The following is a 12,183-nucleotide window of genomic DNA, read 5'->3' on the forward strand; positions in this document are numbered from 1 at the left end:
CCCCTTAATGACAGTCCCCGCCCTGTCCTCCAGAGCTCAGCCATCCGGCTTGGCATGGCGCTTTAAAGACGTGACACACCGCAAAAAGATGGCACCTCGCGATCGGAGGGGAAAAAAGCAGGGTGGAAGTGGGAGGAGGCACAGCCTGCCCTCCCCCTCCTCGCCCACCCGGGTCCACACCCACTGCCGCAGTGAGGGGCGAGCCCTGCGCGCCAGCCCCGCGCCTCCGGCAGGGAGCGCACACGCCGGACGCCCGGCGCAGAGCGCAGAGAAAGGGGCCCGCCCCGAAATGCACCTGCCGCCCCTGAGCGGGTCTGTGCGGGGCTGCGGCTGTGCGCACCCTCGAGCCGGGATCTGCAGCTGCGAAGTCCTTCCATATCCCAAGTCCAGGTGACCCTGCCTTGTTGAGCCTCCACATTGGGATCCGCGCACTACGTTCTCTCGGGCACTGCGCTGCTCGCGTCTCGGTGCCAGGCGCGCGCAGGGGGAAGGGCAACTAAAGTGACAGCGCCAAGACCCCTCCCCATCTCCCCGATTTCACTCCCAGCCCCCAAATGTCCCCTGCGGGTTTCTGAAGGAGGAAAACGAGAAGAGGGTGGGCCACCGCCTTAAACCAAGGGCAGCGAAAGCCCGGCTGGAATCAGGGCCGGGGAGGGGTAGGGAGGGGCAGGCAGGGAGTCATCTTTTCTAGAAACCGATCAATACCTTGTCTGCAAACCGAGGCAGAGAAATTGGATTACAGGTTAGGTTTTGGGGGTCGTCATTGGACCCCTCTCCACCCACCCCCCACAGAGTCACACGCCCATTGCGGCAAAAGACGGTGTTCGAGCGTGCATAGCAGCCCCCTCCCCCAGATCACCGCCATCCGCGCCCCACCCTGTGGGCACAACCTCTGCCGGGTCTGCGTGAAGCGGGTCGTATAGACAGCCCCCCCCCCCCCACACACACACAGGACATACACACACACACGCGTGCATCCCTTGCATGGGTCCCTTTCCAAGTCACCCCAATCAATCCCAGCGCTGGAGCGCAGAGGGCGCAAGGAGCGGCGGCCGCCGCCGTTGCCCCCGACCAATGCCCACCTCATGAAACCCATCTCTGAGGAGAGGGGAGGCGGTATGCAGGTGCAGCCGGGCGGACGGGGAGGCAGATTTCGGAGCCTCGCACTTACCTGATAGTCGACAGAGGGCGAGGACAGTAGAGGGAGGCAGAGGAGAAAGTGGCTGTGGTGGCGGCGGCAGAAGGTGGGCGGCGGCGGCGGCGGCGCTGCTGCTGGTGCCTGAGCTGGTGGGTGGCGGAGATTGCGAGCGCGCGCACGAGCGGAGAGGGCGCGCTCCAGCGGCCGGCGGGCGGCGCAGGCGCGAGCAGCGGGAGCGCGAGCCTCCCCAGGGGAGGGGCGGGCCGTGAGGACTTGGTGGGCGTATTCTCCTCCGGCCACCAGTGGGCGCGCGCGAGCGCCCCAAGGTTCGGCCCTTCCCCGCCTCCCTGCTCTCTCCTCTCGGCGCTTCCCGTCCCGGGTCTCCCCTCCTCCCACGACTTGGGCCGCGGCGCTGACCACAACGCGCACGCGCGTCCCTTGGCGCAGGCGCACTCTGGGTCTCCTGTCGCGGTTGGAGCCTTTGTCTGCGGGGTCTCCTCCCTTGGGAGGGTGGCTTGGTTGCTCCCTGGGTCGAGAAGGGCCTGGGTGCTCCGCCCCCAGGTCCGCTGCCTCTTTTATCCCCCTGACGTCTTGGAGTGATATCCTGTCTCGGGAAGGTTCTGGGCGGGTTTCCATATGGACATCCCTCCAGTGCGTCCACCCCAGACCTCAAAACCTCCCCGGGCTTGCCCCGCTTATCGCTGGCACCCTGACCCTCCCCTGAATTTCCCGAAATGATTCCCCTGGTTGCAGATCAGTTTCATTGGATCTGCTTTCTTTCGGCCTGCTTTCTTTTCACCTTTTTTTGTTATTGATCAAGGTGAATTCTTGGCAAATCTACTTCAATTTGCTAAGACTTAAAACTGAGTTAAGGCTAACTTCAGTCAGTCAGTCAGTTCAGTCGCTCAGTCGTGTCCGACTCTTTGCGACCCCATGAATCGCAGCACTCTATGCCTCCCTGTCCATCACCAACTCCCGGAGTTCACTCAGACTCACGTCCATCGAGTCAGTGATGCCATCCAGCCATCTCATCTGTCGTTCCCTTCTCCTCCTGCCCTCAGTCCCTCCCAGCATCAGAGTCTTTTCCAATGAGTCAGCTCTTCGCATGAGGTGGCCAAAGTACTGGAGTTTCAGCTTTAGCATCATTCTTTCCAAAGAAATCCCAGGTAATAAGGTAGTGCAAGGTTTTGAAGGGTTTGGGGTTTTTTTGTTTTAACAAGGATCATTCACATCTATTATCTTAACCCTAAGAATAAAATCTTAAATTAGATGAAGTTTCACTTACCCCCTTACAAAACATTTTCACATATAAAGTTATTTTTATCTTGTTTGTCAAACACTGTTACACTGTGTAGAATTTGAGATCTGGATTTCTAAGTGCCTGCTGGAGATTCTCACCTGAATAACACTGCTTCAGATTGAAAGTGACCAGAGTGTTCTTGCCTGGAGAATCCCAGGGATGGGGGAGCCTGGTGGGCTGCTGTCTATGGGGTCGCAGAGTCCGACACGACTGAAGCGAATTAGCAGCAGAGGCTTTCATCCTCTCAGTCAGCCAATCTCTGGGCTTTGTCCTTAGCTGGTCTCCCCAACATCTAATTTAAGCCCTGACAGTCAGTGGGAGGCTTTAAATGCATGAGGGCTTGGGGACTGCTGTCTTGTACTAAAAGGACAGGAATTTGTCTTAAAGTTTTATTTGCATAGCTCACAATTTTTCAAAACTGTTACGTGTTATGTGCTAAGTCACTTCAGTCGTGTCCGACTTTTTGCGGCCCTATGGACTGTAGCCCACCAGGCTCCTCTGTCCATGGGATTTTCCAGGCAAGAGTTGTGGAGTGGGTTGCCATACCCTCCTCCAGGGGATCTTCCCAACCCAGGGATTGAACCCATGTCTCTTACATCTCCTGCACTGGCAGGTGAGTTCTTTACCACTCTTGTCACCTGGGAAGCCCTTGTATGTTATAGATTAATACAAAAAGAAAGTAACTAAAGATTTTTTATTCACAGGGGTTTAATTAATATATACTGGGAGCACTGAGTGGATGGTGTAGATGGGAGCCAATATTTTAAGTTCTGAGTCTCTAGAATTGACCCTTTGGTGGTTCTGCCACCTTTACCCTAAAGACCATTTTCATGGTTCTGAATATGTAGTGACCTTACTGGTCTCCCTTCTCTGTTTCTTTCTATGTCAGCCCACCCTGCCTAAAGGCTTCTAACTGCTCCATAAGTGAAATTAAACTCCTCCTAAAACTCCTGTGCATCCCCTTCCCCAGCCCCTACTCCGCCCCCCAGCACATCATCTGAGCCTCTGTCCTCTCCAGTTTTCTCTCTCATCTACTCTATGGCCAACTGAGCTTGCCTGACTGAACTTTTACTCTCCTCTGGGGTTCTCCTTTGCCTGCAAAGTCCTTATTCTTTCTTCATCCACCAATATCCTACCTAACTTTCAAACCCTAGTTCAAATTTTACCAAAGCCTCCCCTAATCATTCCAACTGAAAGGGATATTTCCAACCTGGCAGAGTATTTGGACAACCAGAAGGGCATTTGTTCTGTCTAATTGTGCGCTCAGCAAGGTTTTTGTTTGTTTGTTTGTGACTGTGTCATGCATCTTACAGTATTTAACCCGGGTCCATGGCAGCGAAAGCACCGAATCCTAACCACTAGACCACCAGGGAATTTCCTAGGCAAGATGCTTTGATGGGACACCTACATCTTCTCTCAAAGCCACCGTAGGGGAATATCTATGCTATCTATAAACTAGATTAGAAAATTAGTTATTAACATTACAGACAAATGCTCCACCATACAAAAGGAACCACATCCAAACTCTGCTAAATGTCAGTTCCCTGTTGCATTTGACAAATGAGTTGATCTACAGGCAGATTTATAAACACCACAATTATATAAAGGGAGGCCGATCCGTGCCTTAATTTCTCTAGACTTACGTCTCAGTAATTTTTGCTTAGGCCCATATTTTCCTTTCTGTCTTTATATTTCCGGAATGCTTCTTATCCACCTCTCCTTCCCGCTATTATCCTGCTGAGAACACTGACCCTTGTTTAGGTTTTCTGGATTCCAACAAGAAGCAGGACAAACTGCAGATGGGGGTTTCAGTTACATGTGACTCAGCAGAGTAGATCTATTGTCAAAAAAGTGAGGATGATCCTGGGCCCCAGAAATAGGGACAAGGCATAACAGATCCATGAGGTCAGCCTCTCCTTATATCTGGCTTTGCTCAGTCATATTGGATCTCCCCACCTCAGGGAGTGTCAGGTGATTTGGGGAGTTCTCAGAGGGGTGCCCCAAATATAGAACTTGAAACCAAGTCGAGCATTAACTTTCACTTAAATTGTGCCATCACTGGCAAAATCCCACTCTATGGACGATGTAGTCAGAATTCTGTAAGTAAGAAGCAATGTACAACGTGATGACTGTAGTTAACACTATTGCCTGGTGTGCTAAGAGAGTAAAAGTTCTCACTGCAAGGAAAAAGACTTTTTTTTGTAACTAAACTTACTGTTGTAATCCTTCCTCTCTCTCTCTCTCTCTCTCTATATATATATATATATATATATACATATTAAAATTTTTTTTTATTTTGGCTGCCCTGGGTCTTCATTGTGGTGCATGGCTTCTCTTGTTGCAACACTCAGGCTTAGTTGCCCCACAGCATGTGGGATCTTAATTCCCCAACCAGGAATCAAACCTGGCATATCCCCTGCATTAGAAAGCAGATTCTTAACCACTGGCCCCACCAGTGAAGTACCCCTGCTGTACACTTTAAACTTATACTGTGAAGTCTGTCAATTATATCTTAATAAAACTGGAAAAAATAAGAATTCTAAGTTACCAAAATATTGAGATCTGAGTCACATCTCACTGGCTACAGGCTGGAGGTTGTACTTGACTTTATTGTTTACAAGCTGTTCTTGGTTCAGAGTGAATATCATTATCACTTTTTTTCTAACTAATACCAAGTTCTAAGTGCTATTATTAGTGTCCTAATTTTTTTTAATCAGAAAAGGAGGTTGCTTATACTTGCAACTAACACTTATATGCCTCCTTTCTGTGGGGAATTCAGTGACAACCAGGATTATAAGGTGCTCTCGGTATAGTGATTTGCAGGTGACTTATTAATCGATATTGATCTTATACATTGAGGGCTAACCAATCTGGAAAGGATACATACTGTGTGATCCCCACTGTATGACATTCTGGAAAAGATAAACCTGTAGAGACAGTAAAAAGGTCAATAGTTGTCAGGGATTGAGGGGGAGGAAGTGGGGCAAAGAGGATTTTTAGGCAGAAAATTCTTCTGTATGATGTTTTAATGGTAAATTCAGGTCATCATACATTTGTCAAAATTCACAGAACGTACAACACCAAGAGTAAACTCTAAGGTAAGACTTCCCTGGTGGTACAATGGATAAGAATCCACCTGTCAATACAGGGGTCATGGGTTCGATCCTTGGTCCAGGAAGATCCCACATGCCTGAGCACCACGACTCCTAAGCCCATGTGCCTAGAGCCTGTGCTGCCCAAGAGAAGCCACCAATGAAAAACCCTCAGGCCGCAAGGAAGAGCAGCCACCGCTCATCGTAACTAGAGAAAGTCCGCGCACAGCAACAAAGACCTGGTGCAACCAAAAATAATAAATAAATATATTTTTTAAAAGCTCTAATGTAAACTGTGGATTTTGGGTGATAATGATGTATCAATATAGGTCTCATGGATTGTAACAGAGTTACCACTCTGATGCCTGATGTTGATGGTGGGTAAAGCTATGTGTGGGAGAGGGCAAGAAGTTTGTGGAAACTCTGTATTTTCTACTCAGTTTTATTTGAACCTAAAACTACTCTAAAAATAAAATCCACCTTTTAAAATTAAATTCAAACAAAATTGGAAAAATGCAAAAAACAAAACAAAAAACTTGGTGTTAGGTACCACCCAGGCAGGTTATGGCGTACATTATTTAAAAATATTTACTTAAAAATAAAATTCTAGGACTTCACTGGTAGTACAGTCAATAAGAATCCATCTGCCAGTGCAGGGGACAGGGGTTCGATCCCCGGTCTGGGAAGATCCCACATGCCGTGGAACAGCTAACCTGTGCGCCACAACTACTGAAGCCTGTGGTACCCTAGAGCCCCTGCACCCCAGCTAGAGAAAGCCCACGTGCAGGAATAAAGACTTAGTGCAACCAAAAATAAAATAAATAGATGTTAAAAGAATGCAGTATTACAATTAAAATACATGAAATATCATTAAAAATAAAATTCTAAGCATTATAATTTTTTGATCAAGGGAAGTCCCCATGAAGTCAGTGGGACAGCCACGAGATGAGACTCTGAGGGAACTGCGTTCTGGAACTTCTTTTGTTCCTATATAAGTGACGACCTATCCTTTTAAATGTTAAATACAACTTCTTGTCGCATGTCTAGCATTTCAAGTAAATCCTTGCCCCAGAGGTTCTCTGGGATTTAGCAGCTTAAGGAGCTTATTTATCACTGGTTCTGGAAAATTCTGAAGCACTGGCTGCCTAGGCTGTTCTTGTAACACAGTGTTGGGCAAAGCCTGCTGCGTTTCTGTCAGCAAGTGGCAACTCAAGACACCATGATTTTTTGATGCTCCTCCCTAGACCAATACAGTGTAGTTGCTGACAGCTGACAGAACAGAGAGCTCTCTGGGGCTCTGACGTATTTTGCTTTGCTGCAGTCGGAAATGAGTCTGCTAGTTCAGTAGTCTGGCTTCCCTGGCATCAGGGAGTGAGCTGTAAGTCACCCTCTGGCTGGCTTTCCTTCTAGAATGACTCAGGATGGTCTGTTTTGAACACTGCTTCAGTGTAATGTAGCTTTCTACAAGTTCCCAGATTTTTAGCCTTTTTTTAAAAATTGAAATCCAGTTGATGGACATTATTATGTTAGCTTCAGGTACAGTACATAGTGATTTGACTTTGCATATGTGTGAAATGATCACCGTGTAAGTCTAATAACCATCTGTCCCCATACAAAGTCATTACGATATCATTGACCATGTTCCTCATGCTGTATGTTACATCCTCATGGCTTATTTACTTTACAGCTAGAGGTTTGTACCTCTGTATCCCCTTCACCTATTTTGCCAACGTCACGCCCCTCCACTGTGACAACCACCCATTTTTTTCTCCCTATCTGAGTCTGTTTCTGTTTTATGTTTGTTTTTGAGAGTTCACATACAAGTGAGATCATACAGTATTTTTATTTCTCTGATTTATTTCATTCAGCAGAATGCCCTCCAGATTCATCCATGTTGTCACATATGACTAGATTCTATTTTACTTTTTAATGGATGAGTAATATCCCATTTTACATATACGTATGTATATACATAAGTATACACACACAGCATATCTTCTTCATCCATTCATCTGTCAGTGGACACTTAGGTTGCTTCCATATCTTGTCAGGTCACATGTGTAGTAGTCACGACTGAGTCCAACTCTTTGTGACCCCATGGACTGTAGCCCTCCAGGTTCCTCTGTCCACCGAATTCTCTGGTGTAGGGTACTGGAGTGGGTTGCCATTCCCTTCTCCAGGGGAACTTCCTAACTCAGGGATTGAACCCAGGTCTCCTGAATTACAGCAGATTCTTTACCATCCGAGCCTGGCTATTTAAATAATGCTGCAATGAACATTGGTGCGCATATGCTGCGTGCACGCTAAGTTACTTCAGTTGTGTATGACTCTTTTGTGACCCCGTGGACTGTAGCCCTCCAGGCTCCTTTGTCCATGGGATTGTCCAGGCACGAATGCTGGACAGGGTTGCCATACCTTCCTCCAGGGGGTCTTCTCGACCCAGGGATCGAACCCACATCTCTTATGTCTCCTGCACTGGCAGGCAGGTTCTTTACCACTAGCGCCATCTGGGAAGCCCTGGTGTGTATGTATCTTTTCAAATTAGTATGTTTGTTTTCTTTGGGTAAATACCCAGAAGTTAAATCCTTGGCAATATGGCAATTCTACTTTTAATTTTTCAAGGAGCTTTCATCCTGTTTTCCATGGTGACTGCATCCGTTTATATCCCCACCAGCAGTGTGTAAGGAGTCTCAGATCTTTAGTCTTAAATCCATCGGTAGCTCCAAACTCAGGTATGCCTTTCTCGTGCATTCTAGGAGAAATCAAAATATTCTTTTACTCCCCTTGGGGTTGTTTTCCTGTTACTTCTCAAACTTTATTTGTTTATTTTTGGCTGTGGTGGGTCTTCGTTGCTGCACGGAAGCTTTCTCTAGTTTCGGCGAGCGGGGGCTACTCTTCGTTGTGGTGAGCGGGCTTCTCATTGCGGTGGCTTCTCTTGTTGCAGAGCATGGGCTCTAGGCAGGCAGGCTTCAGTAGTTGTGACACATGGGCTTAGTTGCTCCACGGCATGTGGGAATCTTCCTGGACCAGGGATCGAACCTGTGTCCCTTGCTTTGCAAGGTGAATTCTTAACCACTGGATCACCAGGAAAGCCCAAAATCAAAATATTCTACTGAATACAATGGTCATTGGCAGTAGTGAGAATTTCAGGGTTTGTATTTATGTTTCTGAAATACAGATGATCCTCATTATTTATGACTCCCTATCTGTGAATTTGCTACTCCCTAAAATGTTTTTGTACACTCTCCCATACTCGTGGCACTTCTGCGGTCATTTGTGTGTATGCACAGGGGTGCAAAAAATGTTATTGGTCCAACCTCACTCATTCCCAGCTGAGGTCCAGCAAGGCATCACTTCTCTGTTTTCACCTCTCACACTGTAAGCAAGTGTCCTTTCTGCCATCTATTTAGTGCCACAGTTCCTGTGGTTTTGTGGGTTTTGCTGGTGATTTTGCTGTTTAAAATGGCTCTAACATTTCTCTGCGCGAGGAGGGTGTGATGTGCCTCATGGAGAAAATACATGTATTAGGAAAGCATTAGCAGGCACTAGTTACAGGCTGTTGGCTGTGCGTGCGTGCATGCTAAGTCGCTTCAGTCGTGTCTGACTCTTTGTGACTCTATGGGCTGTAGCCGGCTGGCTCCTCTCTTCATGGAACTCTCCAGGTGAGAATACTGGAGTAGATTGCCACGCCCTCCTCAGAGGATCTTCCCAACCCAGGGATCAAACCTGCTGTCTCTTAGGCCTCCTGCACTGGCAGGCGGGTTCTTTACCACCAGCACCACCTGGGAACACCCTGTTGGCTGTGAGCTCAGTGTTAGTAAATCAACACTGTATATTCAATAATGTGGTTTGAAACAGACACACACTGCCTTGGCTTGGCAGACATGGCCTGGGTCCTCACGAAACACTACCATCCAATCACATTATATTCAATGTGAATATAACTTTACACGTCAATGGATCACCAAATTCTCTTGCTTTCAAACCTTTCATAAGCCTAGATCATTCCCTCTTTAGTGCCCAAATAGCTTCTGTTTGCCCTTCAAAACTTAGCTCCAGTGCTCCCTCCTCAGAAGGCTCACCTGAGACCTGCCTTTTAAGGCCAGGAGTTACCCCGAGAGACCCACTTACCACACTGGCGGGTGATCGCTTACGTACTTATCCATCTGAGTGTGATGCCTGGAAGGCCTGAACTGTATTTTGTTCACCTTTGTATCCTCGGCCTGTAATACAGTACTCGACACACAGTAGGTTCTTCATAAACAGCTGATGAGGGATTGGCAGACTGAATGAATAAAAGAGGAACTGGGTGAGAAACAGGGGCAGACTGTGGCATATAGCAAAGCCTGAGAGCTCAGTTTATCAGCAATCCAGAAAAGTGTTGATGTGGCTGAAAAAGAAAAAAAAAAAAAGCAGGTTCAAAACTAAGACAAATAAAAGACATGCATAAACCCTCTTTAGGGGACCTGGAGTGGAAAAGCTGTTCAGCCTGTTTCTCCCAGCTTCCAAAAATTCCTGAATCATTGTTTAGACAGAACAGCCCTTTATTAAATACCTCTCACTCCCTTTCAAGTTCACTGTCAGGCTTTATTGGATTCTGAGATGGACCAGGAGAAAATGTGGATGGTAAAGAGCAAGGGGGCTTCTCTCTCCTCTCTCCTCTTGCCCCTGTCTTTTGATTACAGCTGAACAAGGTCAAGAGGCCTTTAAGAGACCAGCAAACCTAATAATCCTGTGATCATTTTTTTTTAAAAGGTCGTAGGCAGATTCAAGCTGAATTGAAATGGTTCAGTTTCTCTTGCCATTAGCAAGGATACAACAGAGTCACACACACACACACACACACATACACACACACACACAATTCCCTCCCTTTCTTGGTACACTGCTCTTTTTTCTGTGTACTTTGCATGCTGTTTCTCCTAACTTCTCCTCCAAAAACCGTTTAGCAGCCCTTGCCCACCTCTTCTTATTCCTTGGATCACAGATAACTTTTCAGTGTGGGGTCAGCCCAGAAAATGCCTTTTGGTGGATTCAGAACCTCCCCTGCCAGTGCCTCTCCCCAGTCCCCTCCTGTTTACTCCATGGCTGCCGCCCTTCACATTCTTTCGTCCCTTCATCAGTCCAGGTGGCTGCTGTCACCTGGTCTGTGTCACCGTGCAGCCAAAATCCTCACTCTGGGAATTCCCTGGCTGTCCAGAGGTTAGGACTCCAGGCTCTCACTGCCAAGGGCCCGGGTTCAATCCCTGGTGGGGGAATTAAAATCCTGCATGCTGAGTGGAGTGGCCAAAATAATAAATAAGTAAATAAATAAAATTACTATCCCTCTACTATCAAAACAACTCCTCTTTAAGAAAAGAAAAAAATAAAGAAAGAAATACTTCACTGTTTCTTTGGAGAGGGTGAGGCTATGACTGGCACAGTATTAATTGGAAAGAAAAATTCCAGAAGCCAAGCCCTAGAACAATAGGAAGCTCTGAACAGACTTTAGGAAATTGTCCTGTTTGAGCCTCTCACCTTACAGGTACAGAAGCAGAGGCCCAAAAAGGAAAGGCAGTGAGTGATTTAATGGCAGAGCTGGGTTTAAAAATCAGGCCCTCTATGCTTTGTTCCAGGTTTGGCCCTCTGCAGCACAACTGGAATGGTACCTTAGCAAACTTGAACAGTGTGTTAAAGCAGAGTCTCTGCTGGGGGAGCTTTCACCCCCAGGAATATCTGACGTCATCTGGTTGCCACTGCTGGGGAAAAGGTACTAATGGGCATTCAGAGAATCAAGGCCCCTTGTAAGCCCTGATCAGATTCCTAATCTGGGTCACCACAGCTTGTAGGGCCTGGCTGCAGCCCATCTCATGGACGCTTCCATGTGATTTCAGCAGCTGGAACAACAACCTCCCCGCGAATTCAACAGGCAGGGGTTGAACTCAAGGCAGACTTCTGCTCATTTTGGTTTGGGGATTTATTTTGTTTTGTGTTTTCCAAATGTGAACTTGGCTTTACTCTAATACAGGACTTCTCAACCATGTCAGCCTTAGGGTCTATCCAGGACCTTGTCCCATGATCCTAAGTAGGCTCAGAGGGGAGATATGAGACCTGGACTCAGATTTATGTGCCTGGAAGAATTCTAGACAACAAGTTTTGTCGTGGGGGCTTGTCCTGTGCGTTGTAGGACATGTAACAGCATTGCTGGGTTCTACCTGGGAGATATCACAAGCACCTCTGACTTTTTTTCCTCCACGGAGGAACATGTCAGTTTTTGAAAAAAATGAGATATACTCACATACCAAAAAATTAGGTGAAAATTTGGAATTTCCTGGTGGTCTGTGGTTAAGATTGGACTTCCCTGGTGGCTCAGGCAGTAAAGCATCTGTCTACAATGCAGGAGACCCAGGTTCAATCCCTGGGTCGGGAAGATACCCTGGAGAAGGAAATGGCAATCCACTCTAGTACTATTGCCTGGAAAATCCCATGGACAGAGGAGCCTGGTAGGCTACAGTCCATGGGGTCACAAAGAGTTGGACACGACTGAGTGACTTCACTTCACTTTCTGCTGCCAGGGGCCTGGGTTGCATCCCTGCTTGAGAAACTAAGATCCCACAAGCCATGAAGCATGGCCAGAACAAAACAACAACGAGAAAAACTAGGTGAAAAATTCT

At 47.3% G+C, this 12,183-nt stretch overlaps 1 protein-coding gene across 37 annotated transcripts in view; it reads right to left on the reverse strand.

The window, feature by feature from the left end:
- Positions 1-1,354, reverse strand: part of MAPT (microtubule associated protein tau) — a 119,441-nt gene extending 118,087 nt beyond the window's left edge. For 24 of the 37 annotated variants that reach the window (XM_086357199.1, XM_086357190.1, XM_086357187.1 and 21 more), the window contains exon 1: positions 1,172-1,344. The gene's annotated coding sequence lies outside the window, so the exon portion shown is untranslated. Of the gene's footprint in view, positions 1-1,171 lie in introns of all 37 variants that reach the window. The other 13 variants (XM_086357201.1, XM_086357197.1, XM_086357195.1 and 10 more) reach the window with 6 other exon arrangements.
- Positions 1,355-12,183: the final 10,829 nt, after the last annotated feature.

Source organism: Bos grunniens, chromosome 19 (genome assembly GCF_055505025.1).
Source record: "Bos grunniens cultivar Pamir isolate PY7600 chromosome 19, Bosgru_T2T1.0, whole genome shotgun sequence".
NCBI classification, from domain to species: domain Eukaryota; kingdom Metazoa; phylum Chordata; class Mammalia; order Artiodactyla; family Bovidae; genus Bos; species Bos grunniens.